The following is a 27,080-nucleotide window of genomic DNA, read 5'->3' as shown; positions in this document are numbered from 1 at the left end:
AATCCAAAGGTATGTCAAGTCATTGATATACTTGTTGCAGATATTCCTGAGTTTTATGGATTAATTCTTAGTAGGGATTGGTCAGAAAAGCTTCACGGTTACTTTGCAACCGACTGGTCACACATGTGGCTCCCTTACAATGGTAAACCAAATCAGATAAAGGTTGAGCAAGAAAGACACCAAAAATACATAGTGACGAAGTTAGAAGGAGAAAATGAACCTATAGCGTACAACAATAATATAATTGGAAACTATTTTGTTGATTCGTTCTTAGGGAATTTCAATGCTCATACTTCACCTTTTTTAGAAAATTCAGTTTTATCTCAGATAGAAAATTTCTCTCAAACAGATACTTCTAAATGCATTAATTTTGTAGATAGGCCTGTAAATAAATCTTTGTTTTGGAAATTATTTTTCGACAGTTCTAAGTCTAATGATGGAGCAGGAGCAAGTTGTATATTAATTAGTCCAGAAGGAGAGAAAACCATGCTAACCTGTAGACTCGAGTTCGATTGCACAAATAATACTACGGAATATGAAGCTCTAGTTCAAGGGTTATACAAGGCAATCAGACTTGACATCAAATATCTACAAGTCTTTGGGGATTCTGAGATTGTTATTAAGTAGGTACGAAATACTATACATTGTCTATCAGGTCACCTAAAGCATTATCAATCATTAGTACAAGACTTGACTTCACACTTTATAGCATTCAATATTTCATCTATTCCTAAACTCCAAAATGCTAGTGCTGACCTCCTGGCTAATGTAGCTTCCAAGCTCATTCCCTCAGAAGACTATAGTCCAGACAGATTCTCAATCAAATTGATCTTTAGACCCTCCATCCCAGATAATGTTACCAACTGGAGAGTTTTTAACGATGACCCTGATATTGTAAGTTTTCTGACATCAGAAGGCTCTTACAATAATTAGATAATTGATGAAGACCAACATGATAAGTAGTTACAACAAGGAAGCACCAATAATGCTATACCCAAATCTATAGTCAAATTGGAAGACCTATATGATTTAAAGGACAGATTCAAAAGGTCCACCAATTCAAAACTTCAGAGTTCAACTCTGAGATATGAATTAGTGAATCTAGGAACTGACATAAAGCCGCAGAATATCAACTTAGGTCTTGGTCTAACTCCCAAGGAAAAATCAGCCTTCATTCGACTCTTGAAATAGTATAAAAATGTCTTTTCCTGGAATTATGATGACCTAAAAACCTATGACACTTCAATCATATAACATACAATTCCGATGATCGTTGATGAAAAAATAGTCCAGCAGAAACTGAGGAAAATCCATCCTAATTTAGAAAACCAGATTAAGTCTGAACTATTCCCGTTCGACATTCTAGATGGGTTTCGAACATGGTACCAATCAGAAAGAAAAATGGAGACATCCAGATTTGTAATGACTTTCGAAATCTCAATAAAGCCTGCCAAAAGGAAAATTTTCCACAACCCCCTATGGAACAGATATTACAATCAGTTACAGGGTCTGAATGGATGTCCTTTTTAGATGGCTTCTCCGAATATAACCAAATTTTAGTCCATCCGGATTATCAATTGAAGATGACATTCAGAATGAAATGGGGCACGTATGCATATCAAAATATGTCGTTTGGACTGATTAATGCTGGTGCCATTTCAAAGGGCCATGGATATTGCATTTAAAGGATTAGTGAATAAGTCAGTGGTGATTTACTTAGATGACATAACAGTGTATTCTAAAAAACGTACTAGTCACCTCAGAGATTTAAAGCAAATCTTTCAACGATGTCAAAAGTACGGGATCTCACGTAATCCTAAAAGGTCCTTTTTTGCATTAAGTGAAGGAAAGCTTCCCAGATTCATATTGTCTAAATCTAGAATCCATATTGATCTAGATAGGATTAAGGAGATTTTTGAGATATCCTTACCCCACAACAAAAAAACAATGCAATCCTTTCTTGGTCAGATCAATTTCGTTAAAATATTTGTCCTTGATTTCTCAAGAATTGTGTCACCTCTCCAAGCAATGATTAAGAAAAACTCTCTCTTCAAATGGGGTTAGGCATAACATGAAGCATTCTTCCTAATAAAACAAGCGATTATAAATGCCACATCTCTAGTGACTCCAAACTTTTCTGATCCTTTCATTTTGTATACAATTGCCTCTGAGAAATCATATGCTGCAATACTCACGCAAGCCAATCAAGATAAAGCAGAAGCCCTAACTGCCTTTTTCAGTTCAAACTTGCAAGGAGACGAATTAAATTACTCCGACATTGAGAAACAAGCTTATGCTGTATTCAAAGCGATCAAACACTTTGGACCTTTTCTTCCCAAGACTCATACAAAAATAATAGTACCATTTCCAACGGTAAGAAATCTTTTGGTACAGAAAGATGTGGGTGAAAAGAGAGCGAATTGGGTCACAGCCCTGCAAGAATATGACGCTGAAATCAAGCCAAAAAATATTGTAAGAGGTCAAGGTTTTTGCAGGATGTTGGCTGGAGCATCGCACATATCAGATATTCAGTCCCCAGACAGTGAGGTACAAATGTATGAGGTAAGCCTAAACGATAATGAGTCAATATATGCTGATATCATGTTTTACTTAAAGAATGGATATGCTCCTTCACATTTGAATTATACAAAGAAAAGAGCCTTGAGATTAAAATCCAGACAATATCAAACTGTAAATGATGTACTCTTTAGGATGAAATATGATTTTGTTCTTCTTAGATGCCTTGAGAAATCTGAAGCTGAAAAAGTATTGGAGGAACTTCATGATGGACTAGCAGGTGGACATTATGTAGGAGATGTGATAGCACACGAAATCTTGTGCGTAGGCTAATACTGGCCAACATTATTTAAGGATGCACATAGCAATGTAAGAAGATGTCGGATTTGTCAAACTGCTGCTGGAAGACAGAAGAAACCATCATTTCCATTACAGCCGGTCAACATCGATCAACCATTTGAACAATGGGGATTAGATATAATAGGTGAGATCGTTCCTCATTCTTCTAAACAGCATAAGTACATCCTTACAGCTACTGATTACTTTACCAAATGCGTAGAAGCAATTCCACTCAAGTCAGAAAACTCTAAGAGCATCATCGATTTTATAGATCAATTCATAATTACTAGGTTTGGCTTACCTTTAGCTTTAATGTTTGATAATGCATCATATTTTTCTGGTAATGCTATGACTGAATTTGCACTCAAAAGAGGTTTTAAACTTAAGTATTCTGCCAATTATTACCCACAAGGAAATGGGTTGGCTGAATCAACAAACAAAAACCTTATCAGAATCATTAAACGAACTATTGATCAAAATCATAGAAATTGGCATAAGTCTTTGATGTACGCTCTTTGGGCAGATCGAATAACTCAGAAAACTTCTATTGGCACTTCTCCTTTTAATTTAGTTTATGGGAAAGAAGTGGTTCTCCCAACACATATAGCTATTACTTCTTTAGCCTTAGTTCAATTCATCGAAGAAACTCCTTCCTTGTTAAGGGAAAATTTCCCCTAGGGTCTTGGGCTGATACCCTAGCAGACTAAAAGTTGTCTAACATAGGGTAGTTGTGCTGAACATAGGGGAGGCTCTCATCCCATGTGCGTGGATGCTTTGAGTTATACATGCGCAGAATGTGCACAATCATCCTATTGACAACCTCTATCTGGCCATCAGTTTGAGGATGGAAGGCTGTGGACTTCGTGAGTTTGGTGTCCAGCATTGACCAGAGACTGGACCAAAATGTGCTGAGAAACCGACTGTCCCGATCTGAGATGATAGACTGTGGGATCCCAAAGTGCACCCACACTCGTTCAAAGAAGATTTTAGCAGTGGCTTCTGCTGTGATGTTCTTCTTGCAGGCCATCATAATGGCCATCTTCGAGAACCTGTCGACGACCACAAAAACACAGTCATTTCCATGCTTAGTGGAAGGAAGGCCTGACATGTAATCCATGGAGATGGATTCCCAAGGTCGACTAGGGGTAGGCAACGGGGTATAGAAGCCGTGGTTTTTAATGGTCGGTTTGGAAATGGCACAGGCAGTACATGATCTGATTTACTTCCCAACATCCTGTCGAAGATTCGGCCAATAGAAATAATTTTGCAGTACTGCCACTGTTTTCTCGACCCCGAAATGCCCAGCAGCCCGACTGTAGTGTGCTTCCCAAATCATCTTGGCACGCTCGCTTGAAGGAACACAAAGGTGATCGAGGTGGCATAATAGGGCATCCTGGAGGTGAAAATCTGCAACCTGCCGACCCTCCAAGAGTGTCTGGTATGTGTGGCCGAATTCTGGGTCGATTTTGTAGAGAAGTGGCCAATCAGAAGTCTCGTGCCCACAAGAGTTGAGCACGGTGGTTAACGCCATGATTGGTGGTCGACTGAGGCAATCTGCAACATTATTGGTGTTGCCCTTCTTATACTTGATATTCAAATGGAACTGTTGTAGGTATGTAGACCACTTCTGGTGGCGATCATTTTGCAATTTCCCTTGGGTATGTATGAACTGCAGGGGTCGGTGGTCTGTGTGGATGACCGTTTCCTTCCCCAAAATGTAATGCTTCCATTGTCGGTAGGCCTGTACAATGGAATACATCTCTTTATCATAAGTGGGGTACTTCCGGACTGTGTCTGAAAGTGTTTCACTGTGATATGCCACTGGATGTCCATGTTGAGTAAGGACTGCCCCAATAGCATAGTCAGAGGCATCTGTCTCGACCTCAAATGGTTGTTGTAAATCTGGTAATGCGAGCACTGGTGCCGTGCAGAGGCGATCCTTCAACTCCATGAATGCCTTCTGTTGAGATTCAGACCAAAAGAACTTTGCTTTAGCCCCTCCCTTGGTGACTTGACTCAAGGGCCAAGAAATATGAGAAAACCCCAACACAAACCGGCGGTAGATGTTGGCAAGACCTAGAAAGCTGCGGAGCTCTGTTAGAGTGGTTGGAGAGGGCCAATCGCGAATGACTTGGATCTTGGTTGGATCGACATGCACCCCCTGTTCATCAATGATGTATCCCAAATACTGAACCTGGGTCATGCCAAAAGTGCATTTCTCCAAATTGGCACATAGCTTTTGTTGCCACAGTGTTTGGAGAACCTGTCAGATGTGGTGGAGGTGCTCTTCCCAACTCTGGCTGAAGATCAGAATGTCATCCAAGTATACTACTACAAAGGAGTTGGTGAATGGCCGCAAGATGTCATCCATTAGCCTCATAAAGGTTGCAGGAGGATTCGTCAATCCGAAAGGCATGACCAACCATTCGAAGAGGCCCTCCTTGGATTTGAAGGCAGTCTTCCACACATCAGAGGGTTCGATTGGTACCTGGTGATATCCTGACTTCAGATCGATCTTGCTGAAATATTTCGCCCCCTTTAGTTGGTCTAGGAGGTCATCAATCCGCGGGATCGGGTACCTATTACGAACAGTGATCTTGTTCAGCACCCAAAAGTCAATACAGAGTCTCCACGTCCCATCCTTCTTCTGTACCAACACGATCGGGCTCCCACAGGGCAATGAACTCGGACGGATGTGACCTTTCTGCAGGAGCTCCTGAATCTGCCTCTTGATTTCATTTTTCTCCAGAACGGAGCGCCGATAAATTGGTCCATTGGGTAGCGGCGCACCTGGGGTCAGATCGATGGAGTGCTTGACTTGGCAGTGCAGAGGAACCCCTGTTGGGGAGGTGAAGATGTCCTCGTACTCCTCCACAATCTTGTCCATCTGTAGTTGTTGTGCAGAGGGACCCCGTCTGGAGGCCGCGGCCACTGTCTTCTTCTTTCCTTGAGGGCGTATCATCAGGAAAACAAATTTCCTGGTTTTGGAAATGATCTTACTGGATTGTTTTGCAGTAATCAAAGAGATGGCGGCAGGTGGTGCTACCTCTGGTATCCTGAACAACTTATTTCCCAATGTAATAATAACAGCACGGGGCCTTGATTCATACACAGCATGTCGCTTCCACAAGTATGGTTGTCCTAGTAATACATCACAAACTTCAAGGGGAGCAATGTCACACAATACCTCATCCGTGAAGGGCTTGATGTTGTATGGAAGGCGACACTGCTGGCTCACGCGAAGATCTCGTCCTTGGTGAAGCCACCCAATGGTGTATGGTTGTGGATGTGCTGTGGTCGGTAAGCCCAACCGCTTCACGACCTCTGCCGAAATGAGGTTCTTTTGACTCCCGCTATCAACAATGAACTGTATCGGGGAGCCCTTTACCCACATCTGAGAGTGGAAAAGACGCTCCTCCTCCTCTGGATCTTCGGGTTCATTTTTCTGGATCTTTGCGGTAGCAACAGTGGCGCTGGGATCCGCATCAATGATCTGCTTCCCTTTTTCATACCCCTTATCGGGTTCTGACTCAGAGTCGGAACATGCATCTGATTCTGAAACCTTTAGCTCAGCCACGAGTGACTGCTTGGCCCGACACTCACTTGTGTTGTGAGTGGAGCTCTTATGGAACTCGCACCATTTTCCAGTGTCCTTTCTCGGCTTCGTGGCGCTGTTCTTTGCTTGCAGCTTTGGCTGGTTGTCTTGGGCTGTCCCGCCTTGGCTTTGTCCTTTGTTCTGTGGTTTCAGGGCACCTTTCCCCTGCTTTGGATTCGCAGATCCAAAGTCTCGCTTCTTTTGTTTAAACTTCTGCTCGACCTTGACGGCATATCGGTATGCTGCGCCGAGGGAGGGGATGTTTAGGAATTGTATTTCTTCTTGGATGTACTTGTGCAGGCAGCCACGGTATTTGAGTATCAAATGTTGCTCTGAATCCTTGATACCCAACTTTGTGTGAAGGGTATGGAAAAGATTGGTGAACTCCGGCACGTCTTGGTCTCTTCCCTGCCGCAGCGTGGTCCACTTTATGTATTCATCCTCATAGCTTCCAACAGGGTAGTACTGCTCCTTGACAGCATCCCGGAACGAATCCCAGGTGGGTGCGGCTGAAAATAGTGAGCCAATACTTTCATCCTTCTGCTCGCAGTAGGTTTCCCACCAGTCCTTGACGTGGGGGGCTGCTTTGAGGAGAGCAAAAACAATCTTTTCCCGACTCGAAAATTCATGAACAGAAAAATAACCCTCTAGCAGATTTAACCAATTATCTACGGCATCTGCGTCTATCTGACCCTCGAATATGGGGATTTCAAAATTAACATGTACCTTAAAGGGTGTGGCGTTTCCAAAGTAGCTGCTGGAAGCCGATGCATTGCTTCTGGGTAGCCGCTGAAGGATCTGGGCAAAGCTGCCCATCATCGCGTTTCGTTGTCGCTCGAGGGCTTCTTCGAGCAAGATTTTGATGGGATCTCCTGCCCCCTCATCTTTCTTCTCATCTGCCATGGGAGGCCGTCGGGATTTGCGAGGCTGGTCTTGCAAAGGTTCAAGCCCTAACTCCTTATATCTCGACCTTGTTGGGGACATGCAAAGAAAAACAGAGAAAAAGCAGACCGCTCTGATACCACTGATCCGGATTTAAACAGGAACGCAACAAATTACAGAGATAACCATATACACAAACATGCAGCGGAAATAATACTTCATTTCATTAATGGAAAATACTGAAATATGCTTACAACCAGAAATGGAAATAAACCAGCTAGGGCGATGGTAGCTTATCTCTGAGAAAAGATGTGATGGCTACATGCCTCTGAACTATGTTACAATGAGGCTTGAAGGCCTTTTTATTGTTGAGAAACAATGGAAAACCCTTAACATTCCAAAACCTAACCCTAGGAGATGAAACGCCAAACTGTGGGCCCCGTTTGGGGGTAAATTAGTACATCAACTTCCCGGGGTCGTAACTTTGGCATATGATCTCCGTTTGACGCGTACAATAGCTCGTTAGAAAGATCTATCCGAGTACTATCATTGTTGGAACAGGCAACATCGATCCATACCATGGACCCATGTTGCCCCTGGATTCCCCAAAAAACGTCGTTTAGGGCCTCAAAATGGCTACGGAAGTTCAGGACCCGAAAAACTGCTAAAAATAGTAAGTTGTGCTACAATTAAGGAAACTAAAAATGCTGAGAAAGACAATGGTGGGGGTCCAGGTGGACTTGGCAGGTGGCCACCAATATCCACCTGGATCACACTAATAGGTGATCAGCAGGTAAAACCGGCGATCTCTGCCCGAAATTAAGGAGTTTTATATTTTTTTTAACTGTTTTAATACATATACGCGGGTTGGGTATATGCCTACCCACATGTACACGCGTTTAACTCAGGGCAATGTCGCGTATAAGGGATAAAACATTGTTTTTTAAATTTTTGGACCAGATCTGGAAGGAGGGGTTGCCCTGGGCCATGAGTGCAGCATCACAAACCATAAGAGTGAGATTTGGAGCTATAACATTCCTCATCCTTGCAACTAAGACAATTGCAAATTCTTAAGCTAGAAGAGGAACGAGAACAAGCCAGAATTACCCATGCACATCATCAATAATTAGTAAAGGCTTCTTTTGATTCAAACTTGGTATCTAGAACATATTTTCAACTTGGAGATTTAGTATTGAAATGGGATAAAGCTCATCAAGAGAAAGGAAAGCATACTAAATTCCAACAGATGTGGCTTGGACCATTCCAAATTGTTGAAATGATAGGTCCATCGACTTTCATGTTACAAGACTTAGCAGGGAAAAGAGAGTCTTTACCTGTTAATGGGAATATCCTTAAAAAATACTTTCCATAGAAGATAACCTCTTCTATTTTTTGTAAATTATTATTTTGAGTTTGTTTTTTATTTTTGATAATAAAATAGGTTGACAATGTTTACCTTTGGTTTCCACGAAAAGGGTAGTGTCTCTTGTCAATTTTGTTTTTTTTTTTCGCTTGTATAAGCGGAGTTGGTTTGGAAAATTATTCTTTATTTTTGAAACATACGGTAAAGTGATATAATCCTGAAAGCTTTTACTTGTTCTTTTGTTTCAAATTTACCAGTTTTGATTAAAAACAACCTTCAATAGAAGTTTGCTTCATATCGGTCATGAAAAGCATCAATAACAAGACAAAGATTCTCTATAGAAAAGCTACTTTTAAAACTCTACAATTTTTGTCCAGAACAACTCTTAAGGAACCAATGAGTTCCTCCCCACTTTAAAAAATTGCAAGTTTCAAAGAATAATCCAGTTATGCACTATAAACTCAAAGAATAAGAGGTCTCATCAAGAGCCGGATTATCATGATCATAAAGATTATAACTAACTGACATTGCCAAACTGCATACCAAAATAGGGTAATGACTCGAGATTGTTTCAATCAAAAGATAAGGGGTCTCATCACGAGCTAGCTTGTTCAGTTAAGTTATAAATCAAGTGAATGGCACTGTCAAATTTTACCACCAAACCAAGATATTGTTCTTTAAGAATTAAAAGAAAAGAAAAAGAAATAAGTGTAGATGAGGATTTATCTTTGAAAATTGCATACTTCTTAAGTAGGATACTGGATCATTGTTGGGTAATAGGTAACCCTGTCGAGGCTATGAACGCCTGCTGGAAGCAGAGGCTCTACCTACGACAAATGAGTACACCTAAAATTGATCTACGGAGATGTATTTGTTTTTGTCTTTATAAACCAAGTAATGACTTATGTAAGTACAATGACTAACTTTGGGAAGAAGATAATCAGAATTAGGATAGATGGAACAAGATGTTGTTGTTAGAAAATAGCACTATGTACCTTATATTTCTACAATAAAGTTTGATTTTCCAAAACCATTTCTATTTTAGAAGTTTTAGAAAATTCAAAAAACTATCAGAGATAACTGGTTCTTTCAAGTGAATCGCCAATTGTTGTGACCATCAACAACCCCCATTTTTCATTAGTTTTAGCAATAAGACTAATGAATGGGGACCTTTCTAAAAAATCAAATATTAGAATTTAAGATTGCCTTTTTGTTTTCAATAAAGCATGATATCAAAGAAAAACTCCCAACAATATGAATTCCTACCTCTTCATGCTTCATGCACATAAAAAACATTACAAGTGTTGAGCCTCCTTATGAAAAGTGCCATATAACCACAAAAGCTAGGAAAATCCTTGTAAGCGAAAAGTCTCAAGTACTAAGAAAAAATTTAATAAACCCACTTTTTAATGATAGCATCGCATCGCAAAAAGGGTCATGGCGGGTATCCCTTACACAAGTAACTCTTCGAAAATTCAAGAATGTGAAAATGCGAGAATGTGAAAATGTGAGAATGCAAGAATACAAGAATGCAAGATTGTAAGCCTTACAAGCTCACCGCATATTGTAGATTTCAAATACTGCAGCGCCACTTGATGTAAGAACACCCAAATGTTGTGAAATGCAATAAGCTTCTCACAAATCGCAACCGCCCGATGAAACTATGGTTGTAAAAGATAATAGGTTTTGCGATATCGTGATCTGCGATATTGTGAAGCAAATCGCAAAATCGCTTTATCGCAAAACTAAGTGCTCAGAGTTCAATGACAGTACTTTCCGTCGTTCGATGCAGAGTTACGAGCATTAAATTTTAGCTTAACGGACCATTGATGGTTATTTATTAAAAATGATTCAGATCTAGTTTAAAGGACCATCTCACGTAAGGTGATATCTTTGATATGATTTTAAAAATTAAAAGCTTTCCCGTCACCTTATTGTTGTTCATTATTCACCATCATCCTTATCGTATCTTTGTTCTCTGCTTACAATTTTCAGGAGCAGTACACAGAACAACACATAGAGCGTAATGGGAAAGAAAGGCAAAGCTCCCGCATCTGAAAAATCAGAGATGAATTCGTTATTTACAGACACCACTTGTAACAGGGAAGCAGGGATGTCTACCTAGGAAGCCATGTACTGACTGTTAGAAGAAGAAAACCCAAGAATTATGAAGGTTACAATTACGACAGATGGATGTAGCTCATCTGAAGCATCACTAATAGAGCTTGCATGCTCGCTTTTGCACTGTATTGCTGCGAGGCCAAAGATACTCCCTTACACAGATATGGTAAAATGGATTATAGACCACGCTGATATATCTGATAGGCAATTCAAGACGTAGAGCCAGGAGGTCATGGGGTCATTTACCACAAGTAATTTGAGGCATATGTATCACCTGCCAGAACCCCAGGCCAGTTATAACAAACAGTTTGTGGAAATTTTTTCCAAAGAGAACGAGGATTTAGCAGACTGCACAAAACGCTAGTCCACGAAGGAGGAACCATTAAAGAAGGATAAAAATGGTATGTACGCCACTGGCTCCCTCTCTTCTCCCTATTGTTTTGCCACTGCAATGTTGTGTAAACTATTTGGGAATCCAGATATCAATAATTTTTTCATCAGAATGGTTGCCTCTATTGGATGCGGCCACCAATGCCACCATAATGGATTGGGCCCAAATTTTATCAGATAATTTAGTTTATGCTATTTTAAGTTATAGAACTAAAAGAATTTTTGCTCAAAGGTTTTACCCTCCATTATTTTTAAGTGCCTATGTCATGGATGCCATTTGTTTTATCTTCAATTTTCCCATCATGGGGTGGAAATGGACAGTACAGAACCCTCTGCCCATTCAGGTTTATCACAAAGAACTGTGGGAATCCAATTTCATCCCACATTTCTACAAGATTTTTCATGGAGTGATGCTTCCTATTCATAAAATGCTATATAACAAAGACGCCTTAATATTCTCCCCAGAAGCTGAAATTGACATTCTCCCTGTGGGAAGGTGGTTCAGGGAGGAGTTATTCACATACATTAGGGTATTTGGGAGCATTGCTTCACCTCACGTGCTTCCTCTGTATGTCCTCGACAAACTAATGGCCCGAGAAATAGCTTACCAGACCTGTGGTGTTGGGGTAATGAGTAGAGAACTCAAGAATTCTAAGAAGGCCATTTGGCCTCAGTTCCCTATAGTCTGTGGGGCTTTTGCATTATTTGATTTAGGGCATGCTTTTAAAGAGGTTGATAATATGCTATGTTTATAGCTACCCAAATTCCCATGGAGGCAGTATGATCCCTTTGATGTTATAAATAATTTTACAATGATGCTCAATATAAAAGTGTTCACTAAAGAAGATGATCTCTTTGACGATGTCTTTTAGTAGAAGAGCACTCTCAGAGAGATTCTACATATGGCACAAATTCAGTTTGACCAAGGAAAACTTCAAGAGTTTAACCATTATAGAGAACAGAGGTTGGCAAATGTCCCATTGGACAAATTGCACATTGAACCAATAAGGGAGCCCACTCCCAATATTAGCATAAGTGGAAGTTCAGGAGAAGAGAAGTCTAAATCAAAGTACAAAAGGGAATTAGCTGAAAAATCCGCTAAGAAGTCAAAGAGTGAACAAAGCAGAAGTGAAGGGTCAATCCAAGATACAACTCAGTCTATAGAGAAGCCTGATTAGCAGGGTTTGTTCCCGAAACAGGCCGAGACTCCCGCTCCCCTTGCAAAGCCAACAAAGCCAATTGTAGTAGATCTAGAAAAGGAGTGGGATAATTTTAATGAGCTAATCAACACTGAGGAACAGAATGCAGAGCCACTGATAAACCCAGAGGAGATAGCCACAGAGATGATAACCAAAGAGGTTATTAATACTCAAGACATAGAGCATATTCCTATTTCTCTGTCATCCGAAATTGTACTGAAAAATATTCCTCCTCTGGATGCATTTTATAGCTCGCAACATAAGGATATTGTTAGGAGACAAAGGAAGAAACGAAAAATAGATATTGTACTCTCTCTAGAAGCTAAACCTTTGGACACTCTTTGGAAAGACCCAACTACCGATCCATCGGAAAACCTAACTAGGCTCTCTCAGAAACACTCTGCCAAAGGATCTCGCAATGGAATTTCCACTGCGAAAAAAGCAATAACATTACAAATCAAGTCGTAGATTTACGACTTGATTATGATTTAGTTTTTAAGGAAGTTTCTAACTTTTTGAATTGGTAGAAATCAGAGGAAGGACAAAGAGCAGAATTTCCCAGGATTGATGGATCTCATTAAGAAATGTTATTTGCGAAATGGAATGCACAGCTCAAGGAAGCAGAGTAGGGGATGGAGGAAGCAGCAGAAGTAGCAAACAGTGTCATCGACCGCATCAACGAAAATCTGCACACAACAAATTTAATATCAGAGACCACTCCAGGATTCCTCCCAAAGGCACAATAGCTTCAAACTAGGTGGAAGCAAATGGCAGAGGAAAAGGCAGAGTCAATTAAACATATAAGCAAGTTAAACTAGGACACTTACTGGAAGTACCTGGTAAAACCACATAGCCAGTGGATGATTTTGAAATGCCTCATAATGTCTGCCGAGAAGATAGCGCCAACACTTTGCCAATTCCGTATTCGCTGGACAATTAAAATCTAAGGTCGGCCAACTGACGCTCTTGAAGCCCATGCTAGATATTTGCAACTTAAAAGAACAGATGCATGATTTAGCATAGATATAGTTTTAGTTTGATTTTAGTTCATTTTTGCTTAAAATGAGGAAGGTGGCTTAAACCTCCTCATCTATTTTTTTAATATTTGTTTTTAGTTTTCATTAGAGTAGTATTTAAACCACTCTCATGCATTTAGAGAGGGGTCCAGAATTTTATCAAAAACAATTCTTCAGAACATGTAGTTTGCCCTCCACTGAGGAGGTTTTGATAAATGAATGGAACGAGATTTATTTATATATGAGTTTGATGTCTACTACTGAAATGTACTTTTGTACTCTTAGTGGATATTGAATTATTTGAAGATAGATCTATATTGCTGAAGCTCATGAGTAGAACCTATTACCAATGGTACTTTTATCTCCTAATACTTTTTGCTTATGTGCCAAGTGATAAATTGTTTTCAGTTATTGATATATCAAAGCCTGAATGTTCAGTTGTCATTATTGCACTTTTGTACGGTGATAACTATTAATTTTGTGCTGAGTATATGAATAAATCATTATGCGATGTGTTTATCTTAATTGTTTCAGCTTATTTCTTGTACGAAACAACCATTTTTAATGGATTCCTTTCACGTAGTGATTGAATGATTTTTATTACCAATTGTTGTTGTAAATTACTTTAGATTGCATAAACAAAACGTTACTCCCGGGATAGTTTAGAGTTAGATGTTTTCCTTCATTAGAATAAAATTGTATATGTTAGTTAATAGATAGATTAGATTTAGAATAAGCATTCACCCCATAAACCTTTAAAAAGAAAAACATCATCCTGTTAGTGTACCATCATAAACAAATTGGGAAACTGGTCCCATCACCCCCAGTCGGAGCCACTATTCCAATCGCAAAAGGAGCTACTTTCAAGGTCCGGACTGGGTGGTTATCCCCCTTGTTGTAGATCCGATTTTCGGGCCTTCAACAACCTGGTACTACATAATTCTTTCCTTTGCTTATTATCTAGCTTGATTGAAGTGTGTTCAATTCATAATATAGATGTTTCTTGGGTGACTTTGTTTGTGTAGAAATTGAACAAGCGAGAAGACCTCTCCTAAAACAATTGAGTTCAACAGTATTCCTTCCTATTTGATAGAATAGGTTTCTTTTTTCACTTAGAGAATTAGGAGCTACAACATAGAGATTTAAGACAAAAAATCCCAAACAATCTAACATAAGTAAAATTTCTCTCACATCATCTACAAACTAATTGGATAGAGATTAATTCCTAGGAAACTTAATCAGCATCCCTAAGAATTACAACATTAAGACAACTGACAAACACTGCCCCCATGTTAAGTTTAGATCTTAAAAAATACATAATGACCTAATGAATAACTTCTAAGCACATATTGTGCATCTGTACTTCATCAATCTATGCATCGTGGTTGACAATTTATGATTGCCAGTTCAAGGACATTGAATTGACCAAACATTTTGGTGTCGTTACCAGGGAAGTATAATTAGAAGTAAAAAAAAAAACCATCATTAATTTAAAACATGACATGCGTGGGGATAGAGACTCTAGGGGTAGATTTGTAGGATGAGCAAGAAGTTTAATTCCCACAAATCCACTCACTCCACCACAATTTCGAGATTCCACGCCACCTACTCAAACCTGAATTCCATTTAGAGGTCGACAAAGACTTCCTAAAGTATCAAGATTATAAATTCAATCCAGAACCTCTCCTACTTCTTCTACTGAAGCTATAATTGAATAAAATCCTACATCCCCAACCATAGGAGTAATCTTTCTATCCCCCACTGGTGAACAAATTTTGGGAGAAGAGTTAGAATTACTAGTGAAGAAGAGGAATTGGAAACTTATTCTGAACAACCATTGATAAAGGAACCAGAAAGATTAGAAGAACACTATCCTAGCTCTGAAGAATCTATCATGGCTGGAGAAGGGGAAGGAGAAGTACACAATGTCCATGGTGAAGAAGATAGGATTGGAGGTAGAGGAAGAGGAAGAGGTAGAGGTAGAGGAGGGTGTAGAGGAAGAGGAAATCAAGATCCTTCAGGATTCCCTATTCTTGATGAAGATACAACCCTCACGATGAAAAGTATATCACCCTCAATTCTTCCTAATTTCCACGGGAAAAGAAATGAAGATTCGGAGACATTTCTCTTCGAATTTGAATTATTATGTAGATCATATGACTATCTACATGATGCTCAAAAGTTGGAATTGTTCCCCACCACATTAAAAGACTCAGCATTAAAATGGTTCATGAGTCTAGGAGTGCATTCCATAAAAACATGGGCACAGATGAAATAGGATTTCTTAGGCAAGTATAGAGATTATTGTATGCCTAGTAACCTTAAAGATGAAGTCTTCAAAATGACACAAAAAGAAGATGAGAATCTTGAAGACTTGGTAGAAAGGTTTGTTTATAATGTTAAAAGAGCAAAAATGGATAATTTGGATGAAGAAACCATAAGATCTCTTTTACTCAGAGCCCTTAAAGATGAATGGATCGATCTCCTTAACCTAACTAGAAAAGGATATATTTCCCAACTACCATTTGCAGATATTTGTGATTTATGTGTACATATTTCAAGGGGCAAAGCAAGAGTTGGAAAGAGTCCTAGAGACCCTCTCTTATCAAGAATAGACAAGTTTATTGTTGGGACAGTTAGTAGGGCAGAAATAGGAAATCTGCTTGACACCTTTAAAAAAGATATTTAGGGAGCCTAAGTTAACAAATAGACACCCTTAAAATACAAAAGAAGAAAAATTCTGAAAATGCTGCATTATCTATCTTTTGTCCCAAATGTTGGAAGAAACATGCTTTGAGAGAATGTCCCTTAGACTCAAAAGCCATAGAAACGTGTGTCATATGTGCAGATAATCATGATACGAAGGAATTTCCATCCTTACCAGGTCTTAAGGCTATATTCAATGATGAAGGAATCTCAGAACTAGTAGACTTTATAGCAAAAAGACCATGGAAAAACCCCAAACCAAATCAATCACAAGGATTTAGACCACAAAAATTTTCCCAGTCTTCACAAAGTACTTGGAACTCAGCCTGGGATCCTTGGGCTTTGCTACAATCACAATCTTGGAATCAAGGATGGAAAAATCCTTATGGAGCCTATGCTCAATATCCACAATACTCGCCATCATTCCTTCCACCATAATTATTAACCTCGTCCAATCAAATTCCTCATGCTAATCAATTGCCACAAGTCCTAGTACAGAATCAAAACCCGCAACTTTCCCTACCATTTCAACAAAAATCAAATCAACTACCCACTGAAGCACTTCATACCACAACAACCGATATACAACATGGAGGTTCAAAATCCTCAAACTTATGTGATAACCCCACTAGACCTAAAAAATGTCCAACTAAGGTCTGGAAGAGTATTACCAAAAAACCCTCCTTTTGTCATTCAAAAAACAAAAGCTGATCTTCAAAAACATAAAAATCAATCAGAAGAAGGGGAGACTTCTCTCCCTCAAAAAGAAACTAAACAATAAGAAGAAATTCCAATAGATGCTCCTATCATAGAACAACCTTCAATATCAATTAAACCACCTTTCCCAGAAAGGTTGAAAATCGATGAAGGAGTAGAGAAACAAATTATCCTGCCTGATTAGAATATGATGGATGAATTGAGAAATGTTTGTATTAAGATTCCTTTATTACAAGCCATAAAATAAATACCGATTTTTGCAAAAACAATTAAGGAATTAAGTACACAACAATCACGGAGAAGAAGAAAAGATATAAAAATAATTCAGTTAGCCAGAAAAATTGTTGACATTATGATGGGGAAAATGACAATTAAAAAAGATTTAGACCCAAGAATCCCCATTGTAAAAATTCACATCAATGGAACTGAAATACCAAACGCATTGATTGACCTAGGAGCATCCATAAACATAATAAGAAAACAAGTTATGGACACACTTAGGCTTCATAACCTTCAATACACACCAAACTTATTGCAATTAGCAGATACATCTATTATTAAACCATATGGTGTGTTAGAGTATGTTTGTGTATTTTAGATTCTTGGGAATATCCTGTTGATTTCATGGTCTTAGCACCCAAGAACAATTTAGGAGGACATCCATTAATTCTAGGAAGGCCTAGGTTGGCTATGGTTGATGCTTTTATTGGCTGTAGGTTAGGTGATATGTTTATCTCATATGGAAATTCTACAAAGAAATTTACATTATACCCCCTTGAAATAACAACAATAGATACAAAAACTGAAGAATGGATAGAAGATGGAGAAGATATACAACCTATTTTTGTCACTGAACAAGTAAAAGAGGAAGACAAACTTCTAAATTTACTAGAAAATAATGAATCTTCCTCACACTATGAGCGTAGTCGAAATGAATATCTATCGTCTAAACAAATATCATTGTTGTCCATGGAAAAATTTGGGAATTCCTCGATAGAAATCTTTCCAGGAAAAACCTTCAATGTCAATGAAAATTTGGAAGACATGCAAAAGAAGCAATTGATAGAAATTTTACAGAAACATTCTTCTTCTTTTGCATGGGAATAAACTGACATGAGAGGGATTAATCCTAAAACTTTCATACATCATATCTACATTGAATAAAATGAAAGACCAGTTAGACAACCTTAGCGAAGAATGAACCCAAATCTAAAAGAAATTGTTAAGGAAGAATTGTAGAAATTATTAAATGTAAATTTCATCTATCCAATATCTCACAGCCAGTGGGTTTCACCCCTAGTAATTGTCCCTAAAAAGAATGGAAAATGGAGAGTATGCATCGATTACAGGGAGTTGAATAAAGCAACATTAAAAGACCACTTTCCGTTACCTTTCATAGACCAGGTATTACATACTTTAGCAGGGAAAAAATATTTTTTCTTCTTGGATGGGTTCAGTGGATACAACCAGATTCAGGTGGCCCCTGAAGATCAGGATAAAACCACATTCACTTGTCCATGGGGAACCTATGCTTACCAGGTACTTCCCTTTGGGTTATGTAATGCTCCAGCAACATTCCAAAGGGCAGTCCTTGGCATTTTCTCTGACCTTATCCATGATTGTGTGGAAGTGTACATGGATGATTTCACAGTATATGGGGAATCTTTCAATGAAGCACTAGAAAACCTGGAGAAATTCTTAATAAGATGTCAAGAAACAAACCTCTCATTAAGCCATGAAAAATGTTTCATAATGTTTAACGAGGGAATTGTTTTAGGTCACCATATTTCCAGAGATGGAATTAAGGTAGACTCATCTAAGGTGGAAGTCATTTCCAAGTTATCAGTGCCAAGTTGTCAAAAGGATGTTAGAAGTTTTCTCGGTTTTGCGGATACTATAGTAGATTTATAGAAAACTTCACAAAAATTGCATCCCCACTCTTTCAATTATTCACCAAAGACTATGAATTCAGTTGGGATTCTGAATACCAAGTTACCTTTGAAACATTGAAAAAGAGAATTTCTGAAGCACCCATCTTAAAAGGACCTAACTGGAAATTGCCTTTCCATATCTCAACAGATGCTTCAGATTATGATCCAAGTGGATCTTGAGATATAGTGGCATGGAAAATCTCAAAATTCAAAGTGGCAGAAAATCAAGTATCCTGACATCAGATCGAAGTACTCGTCGCCCTAATTCCAATGGTGTGAATGACACTCCATTCTGAGTTCGGATGATAAAGTTGTGGCAGAAAGAGTTTGCCTAAGTTCCTTTGAAAATGAGGCATTTTCTCTTAAAAATGGCTTTAAGCCTTATAAAGGAAAATCACAATTGGAGGGTCCAAAAGGGATGGACTTAAGGAGGCGCAACGGAACCCCCGATCAGCAATCTCCGATTAATCAGAGTCAGGGGCATGTGATGTGAGATATTAGAACTGGGCAGAGACAACTTACGATTGTGATCAGAGATTAGAGCGATCAGCCAATTAGCGATCGGAAGAACCAAAGACTAGGACCTCGGGCTATTGCATGTGCCAATGCAATCAGCCGCCGCCAATATAGGTGATTGACAGATCGACGATCGACGATCGATGGTCAGCAATCCCTACTAACAGAACTATTGTACCTGTGATATGCTGATTGCGATATCGGGGCAAGACCCGATGGTTCTATGAGCCCAATTTGATCAACTTTGAGATCCAGTTTTTAAGGGTTTGGTCAGAATTATTAGTGTTTGACGAGTTTTTTGTGTATTATCGTTTTAAACGATAAAAGGATATTTTAAAGGGTTTGTTGTGCCCATCGATCCTTCTACTCTACCAGTTTCCATTATAAACAAAACAACCCCGATTTTGGTGGCCTTTGTCACAAATCTAACATTATAAAATCCTGATGATTGGAAAAGGAATGGGGGAGAGGATTTTTAGCACATAGTTCAAGGCAGCAGCTTGTAGGAGGGCCGATTGATCATTTTGTCTAATTTGGGCGAATTTTATATGGTTTTTTCCCCTCTCGACACCATGGATGCAGTGGTGCTATCCATTTCTCCATCTGAGGTCTCCATTTCACAACCATTTTCTAGAATTGAGGTATAAGCCACCTTTCTATGTAAACTGATGAATGTATTCTCTTCTTTTCATGCCATTTAATATATGAAGGCCTCCCCATTGATCGAGCAGGGCCTGGAGACGTAGTCTGAGTTGGATGAACTCAATTATCCAGTCTTGTTGTCTTCTTGTCATGCCTTTATGTGTTTTCCTTCTTCTTTTATGTGGCGCATTAGATTTCTGTGTTAAGCTGCAATTTCTACATGTGATTCTTTTCATACATCTATAAGCAAAAGATCCCTGGATCAAGTGGTATTAGAGCAGGTCTTTTTAAATGTGAATTGCATGTTTGCATGCTAACAAGAGACAGACTTTGAAGAGGTGAAGGGGAATTAGAGCCTTTCGATCCTGAAGTAGGGCATGCACATCGAAGGAGAAACATGGCATAAGATGAAGCTCATCTTGAAGCGAAGCACAATTTTGCAAGACCTTATATTCAATGGTAGAGAACATCAGTCAGTTGGTTTAAGGATGGAGAAAGCAGAAGAAAGAAACCCAGAAGAATAAGGTTCAACACATGGGAATGGTGGAGAAGAACCCCCTCCTTCTCCTTTTGCGAGTGAAGGTTTTCATTCCTCTCACCACCATAATCATAGAAATTCAAAGGATGCATCTAAGAAACATTTCTTTAAATTAGATGTTAAATTTGATCTTCCCATTTTTAATGGTGAAAGTAATGCAGAGAAGCTTAGTAATTGGATTAGGCAGATTGAGATCTACTACAGGATTCATCAGATCGTGGAGGATGAGTCAAAGATTTAGCTGACCTCTCTACGGCTGAGTAGCACCGCTCTCATTTGGTGGGAGAGAAAATTGTAGCGCAGTAAGAATGTGGGTAACCTCTTTTCCTCATGGCCTGATTTTATTTCTGCATTAAAGGAACAATTTTATCCCTTAGGATACAAGCAAAAAGCTTTAATGAATTGGCAGTATTTAAGACAAGGGAAAGGTCAGGATGTTCATAGTTTTACAGAGGAGTTTAGAAAGCAAGCACTGAATTTGGGTATTGCACTTGATACACCTGAAGTTGTAGCTAAGGATATTAGCCCATTGCATAGCTACATTAGGCATTCATTGTTGTTGTTTGAACGAACCACTATTGACTCAGCCATTGTAAAGGCAATTCATATTGAGAACAGGGGCAAAAATGAAAGAGATGATTAGTCCTGAAAACCACCGTTCAAACCTCCCAATGGAAAATATAAAGCAAAATGGAAAGGAAAGGAGAAGAAGATGGCAGTAGCCAAAGAGGGAGAAAAGTTGTATTGCAATCACTGCAAAAAGGAAGGCCACTATGATGATCACTGTTGGAAGAAACAACTAGAAAAGTGTCCAAAGATGTATGGAGGAAAAGGGAAGCAGAAGACAGTGGAAACTATGTAGAAAGACCTTGGATCAGATTCGGGAGATGAAGCGTTGATCACAGCAGTGGGAACAAAAGGTACTCTTACACCTCATGTTAATTCTGAATCGCATGAAGGCACTAGTTCTATAAATGAGTCCCTTCCTAATGATCAAAAGAAAATTGAACTATTTCATATCAGAGCTGTTGTAAATAATACTAAAGTTGAAACTCTGTTTGATACTGGATCCCAAGCAAATTTAATCATAGAATCCCTAGTAAAGAAACTTGGCTTAGAAACAAAACCACATCCGAAACCTCACCCGCTTGGATGGATACATGATAAAGAAAAACTGAATGTAACCAAGCAATGTAAAGTAAAATTTGTAATTGCTTCTAAGCTAGTGGACGAAGTAGAACTAGATGTAATACCATTGGATATCTATGACATGGTGTTAGGGAGCCCATATCTATATGATAGAAAGGTAGTCTTTTTCTGTCGTGAAAAAAATACCAAATCACAAAAGATGGGGTAGAATACATAGTAAGGGCTCATCAAAATAAAATAAATGACAACCTTGTAAGCGTTGGAAAAATGAAAAGACTACTGAATTCCAGTAAGGGTTGCATGTTGATGGTTGTAAGGGAAAAAGAGGAATAATTCGCTGATGCTTTCTAGGGCTGTGATCAGAAACATAAATAAGAATTATCTGAATTAATTTCTAATTATGACGAATTATTTCAGGAACTGAAGGGATTACCTCCGAAGATGGAAATCCAACACGAGATCCATTTGCAGCATGACGCTCCTTTACCAAGTATTGGCATGTACAGATGTCGACCATTGAGATGGAGTAAATCAAGAAACAGGTGCAAGAATTGCTAGACCAAGGGGTCATCAGGCCGAGCACTTCTCCGTGTGGCTCACTGATTGTATTAGTCCGAAAGAAAGACAGCACATGGAGGATGTGCGTGGATCACCACACACGAAACAAGATCACGGTGAAAAATCACTACCCTCTTCCATGCATTGATGACTTATTAGATCAGTTAAAGAATGTTGTTTATTTCACAAAATTGGATTTGCACAGTGGTTATCACCAGGTCCGAATTGTAGAGCAGGACGTGTGGAAAACCGCCTTCAAGACCAAACAAGGGTTGTTCGAATGGATGGTGATTCCATTCGGACTTTGCAATGCTCCAGCCACTTTTATGAGGGTCATGAATGATCTCTTTTGGCCTTTCATTGATGAATTTGTTCTTGTATATTTAGATGATATACGTGTCTTTAGTAAGAGTTGGTTTTAACATGTGTGTCATGTAAATAAAGTGCTTGATGTATTGAAAAAAGAAAAACCCTTTGTAAAGTTGTCAAAGTGTGAGTTCGGGAAAACCTCTTTGGGTTACCTAGGTCATATTGTTGGCCATGGTCAGTTAAAGATTGATCCCTCTAAAGTTGAAGCAATTGTAAATTGGCCTAAGCCTACTAGTGTAACCGAGGTCCGTAGCTTTTTAGGTGCAGTCAAGTATTGGAGGATATTTATTGCTAATTTCTCTATTATTGCAGCACCTCTACACACATTGACAAGTGTGAAACAGGTCTTCCAATGGGGAGGAAGACGGTAGAAGTCCTTTGAAACATTGAAGGAAAATATCAGCATCGCGCCAGTCTTAGCCTTACCAGATCTCCAACAGCCATTCGAGATCGAAACCGATGCCAACGGTTATGCCATGGGAGTTGTACTGATGCAGCAAAAGAAACCGATTTGTTACCATTCTGAGAAGTTTTCTCAAACTGTGATAAAATATCCCACTTATGACAAGGAGCTTTATGCCTTGGTGTAGAGTGTGAAAAGGTGGAAACACTACCTGATTGGCAAGGAGACCATCATCCATATGGATCATAAGCACTTGCAGTACCTTTAGTCACAAACCAAGTTGCAGCAATCTCATCATTTCAAGTGGATGGGTTTTCTTCAACAGTTTCATCTGGTAATAAAGTATAAGAAGGGCACTAGCAATAAAGTGGTCGATATGCTATCTCGCCCTCCTATTTCTGCTTCAGTTATTTTGCATAATGCTTCATTGTCTTTTGAGAGTTATGTTGAACAATATGCTAACGATGATGACTTTAAGGAGATTTATACAAAACTAACCCATGGTTCACAGGTGGACAACTATCAGTTGCAGGGGAAACTGTTTATCACCTTGCTAAATTGTGTATTCTCACAAGGGAAAGAGTACATGTAATTCGAGAGGCCCACACCTCTCTTGTGTCTGGACACTTTGGTGTCGAAAAGACTTTATGTCATGTACAAAGATTTTACTTTTGGCCTCATATGAAAAACATTGTGACTCGCGATGTAAAGGGTTGTGTGATGTGTTATGTTTCAAAGCCCTCTAATAGAAAACGCGGGCTCTACACACCACTCCCTATTCCGAGTCATCCATGGGAAAGTGCGTCAATGGACTTTGTAGGAGGTTTGCCTTTGTCTAGGAAGAGTCACAACTATTTGTATATCGTCATTGACTGTTTTAGCAAGATGTGTATTCTTATGCCTTGTAAAAAGCAGATCACTATAGATCAGACTGCTTTTCTTTTCTTTTAGCATGTTTGGGTACATTTTGGATTACCCACATCAATTGTGTCAAATCGGGACTCTCGCTTTCTTGGAGAGTTCTGGACCAGATTATGGAGGATGATGGACACCAAATTGAAAAGAAGCACGACATTTCATCCATAGACTAACGGACAGAAAAAGGTTGTCAACCGTACCATGGTACACTTACTACGAGGCTATTGTGGGAAACATCCCAAATTATGGGATGAACATCTCCCATATGTACAACATTCCTACAACCGAGCAGTGCATTCATCTACACAACGTTCATCATTTGAGACATTTTTTAGTTACCTGGAAAAGGACCCTTTTGATATGCTCTTTGGAAGGGAAGATGGCTTCAGTGGACGTAATGATAGGGACAAAGCTCAGCAGTTCCTTTAGCGAATCCAATTGATTCACAAAGCAGTACAAGAGCATTTGGAGGAAAGTCAAGCTCGTTACAAGGCTCGACATGACAAACACCGAGTCGATCACCAATTCCAAGTGGGCAACAAAGTGTGTTTCCACATTAGCAAGGACAGGATGAAGGGATAATGGAAGAAGTTGCGACCCATCCGGTATGGTCCATTCACCATATTGGAGAAGATTGGAAACAGTGCCTTCCATCTTGATGTGCCGATATCTATGCAGATGTACTCAGTAGTGAATGTAGAGAACCTAGAGCTGTATGAATTTTCATTGATCATGGACGCCAATGAGATGGGCCCAGTTCCTACAGTTGATGATTTTTCTCCAGAATATCTTGATGAGTTACTTGAAGACATCATCCTTGATAGAAGGACTAGGACTTCACGGTGAGGAAATGTGGAATATCTTCGAGTTGGTTTCAAGGGAATGCACCCCAGCAAGGCCAAATGGCTGGAGAAGGAAAGGGTGAGGGAAAAATTCCCTCACTTGCCAATTGACTAATGAAATCTTTTGGCAGTCCAAAAGCTCCTCAATGGGGAGGATTGATCTAGGTGGATCTTCAGATACAGTGGCATGGAAAATCTCAAAATTCAAAGTGGCATAAAAGCAAGTATCCTGACATCAGATCGAAGTACTCATCACCCTAATTCCAATAGTGTGAATGACACTCCAATCCAAGTCTGGATGATGAAGTTATGACAAAAAGAGTTTGCCTAAGTACCTTTGAAAATGAGGCATTTTCTCTTAAAAATGGCTTTAAGCCTTATAGAGTAAAATCACAATCGGAGGGTCCAAAAGGGGCAGACTTAAGGAGGTGCAACGAAACCCCTGATCAATGATCTTTGATTAATCGGAGTCAGGGGCCTATGATGTGCAATATCGGAACCGGGCAGAGACAACTTGCGATTGCAATCGGTGATTGGAAGAACCAAAGACCAGGACCCCGGACGATTGCATGTGTCGATGCGATCGGCCGATTCGATCGTCCGATGCTGATATCGGTGATTGGTAGATCGACGATCGATGATCGACGGTCGGTAATCGCTACTAACAGAACTATTGCACCAGCAATATGCCGATTGTGATATCAGGCCCGTACCTGATGGGTCTATGAGCTCGATTTAATAAACTTTGAGATCCGGTTTTTAAGGGTTTGGTCAGAATTATTAGTGTTTGATGGGTTTTTTGTGTATTATCATTTCAAACAATAAAAGGCTATTTTAAACGGCTTTTTGTGCCCATCGATCCTTCTAATCCACCGGTTTCCATTATAAACAAAACAACCCTGATTTCAGCGGCCTTTGTCACAAATCTGACGTTATAAAATCTAAATGATTGGAAAAGGGATGGGGAGAGGATTTTTAGCACACAGTTCAAGGCAGTAGCTTGTAGGAGGGCCGATTGATCATTTTGTTTGAATTGGGCAAATTTTATATGGTTTTTTCCCCTCTCGATGCCATAGATGTAGTGGTGCTGTCCATTTCTCCATCTGAGGTCTCCATTTCACAACCATTTTCCAGAATGGAGGTATAAGCCACTTTTTTATGTAAATTGATGAATGTATTCTCTTCTTTTCATGCCATTTAATATATGAAGGCCTCCCCATTGATTGAGTAGGGCCCGGAGACGTAGTCCAAGTTGGAGGAACTCTGTTATCAAGTCTTGTTGTCTTGTTGTCATGCCTTTATGTGTTTTCCTTCTTCTTTTATGTGTCCACATTATATTTCTATGTTAAGATGAAATTTCTACATGTGATTATTTTCATACATCTATAAGCAAAAGATCCCGGGATCAGATTCAACCTTAGGAGTTGTTTTAGGAAAAAAGATCTCACTCCTTATTCCATTTATTATACTAGTAAAAATCTAATCCCTACAGAGTTAAATTATATCGTAACCAAGAAGGAGTTCTTAGCTGTAATTCATGCCATTAATAAATTCAAACATTATATAACTGGCTATATCCACACAGACCATTCTACCATTAGATACCTAATGAATAAACCAGTCACTAATGGAAGAATAACTAGATGGCTTCTACTTTTACAAGAATTCAACATAACCATTCTAGATAGACCAGGAAACCAGAACACAATTGTTGATTTTCTATCTTGAATACAAAATGAAAACAATGATCGACCCATAGAAGATAAATTTCCTGATGAATATCTTTTTGCTGTATCTACTAAATCACCTTGGTATGTAGATATTGCTAACTATTTGGCCACAGGAAAAATTCCATTTCATTTATCTCCTAGAGAAAAAATAATAATAGTCCACAATAGCACATCCTACTCATGGATAAATGAGGAATTATATAAGACAAGACCAGACCTCATCATCAAAAGATGTGTTTGGGAGGAAGAAATACCAGAGATACTAAAAGCTTTTCATGATGAGCCATGTGGAGGACATTTTTCTTACAAGAGAACTACTTACAAAATCCTGCTTTTAGGATATTATTAGCCTTCCATTTTCAGGGACACCAAGGAATATGTTAAAAGATGTGACAGTTGTTAGAGAATTGGCAAACCTACTATTTCAAATGAGATGCCACTACAACCACAGGTACTTATCAAACCATTTGAAAAATGGCGCTGGATTTTGTTGGGGCAATCAGCCCACCTTCAAAGCAAAAGAAATATATTTTGGTATGGACTGATTATGTCACTAAATGGGTAGAAGCTAAAGCACTTCCTTTTGCTACTGAAATACTGAATTTTCATTTCTTTTTGAGGATATTTTTACTCTTTTTG

The sequence above is a fragment of the Pinus tabuliformis genome, chromosome Q (assembly GCF_031772625.1).
Source record: "Pinus tabuliformis cultivar Carrire ecotype Pingquan chromosome Q, CPIR1, whole genome shotgun sequence".
Classification (NCBI taxonomy): Eukaryota; Viridiplantae; Streptophyta; class Pinopsida; order Pinales; family Pinaceae; genus Pinus; species Pinus tabuliformis.
This window is presented reverse-complemented; position numbering follows the sequence as displayed.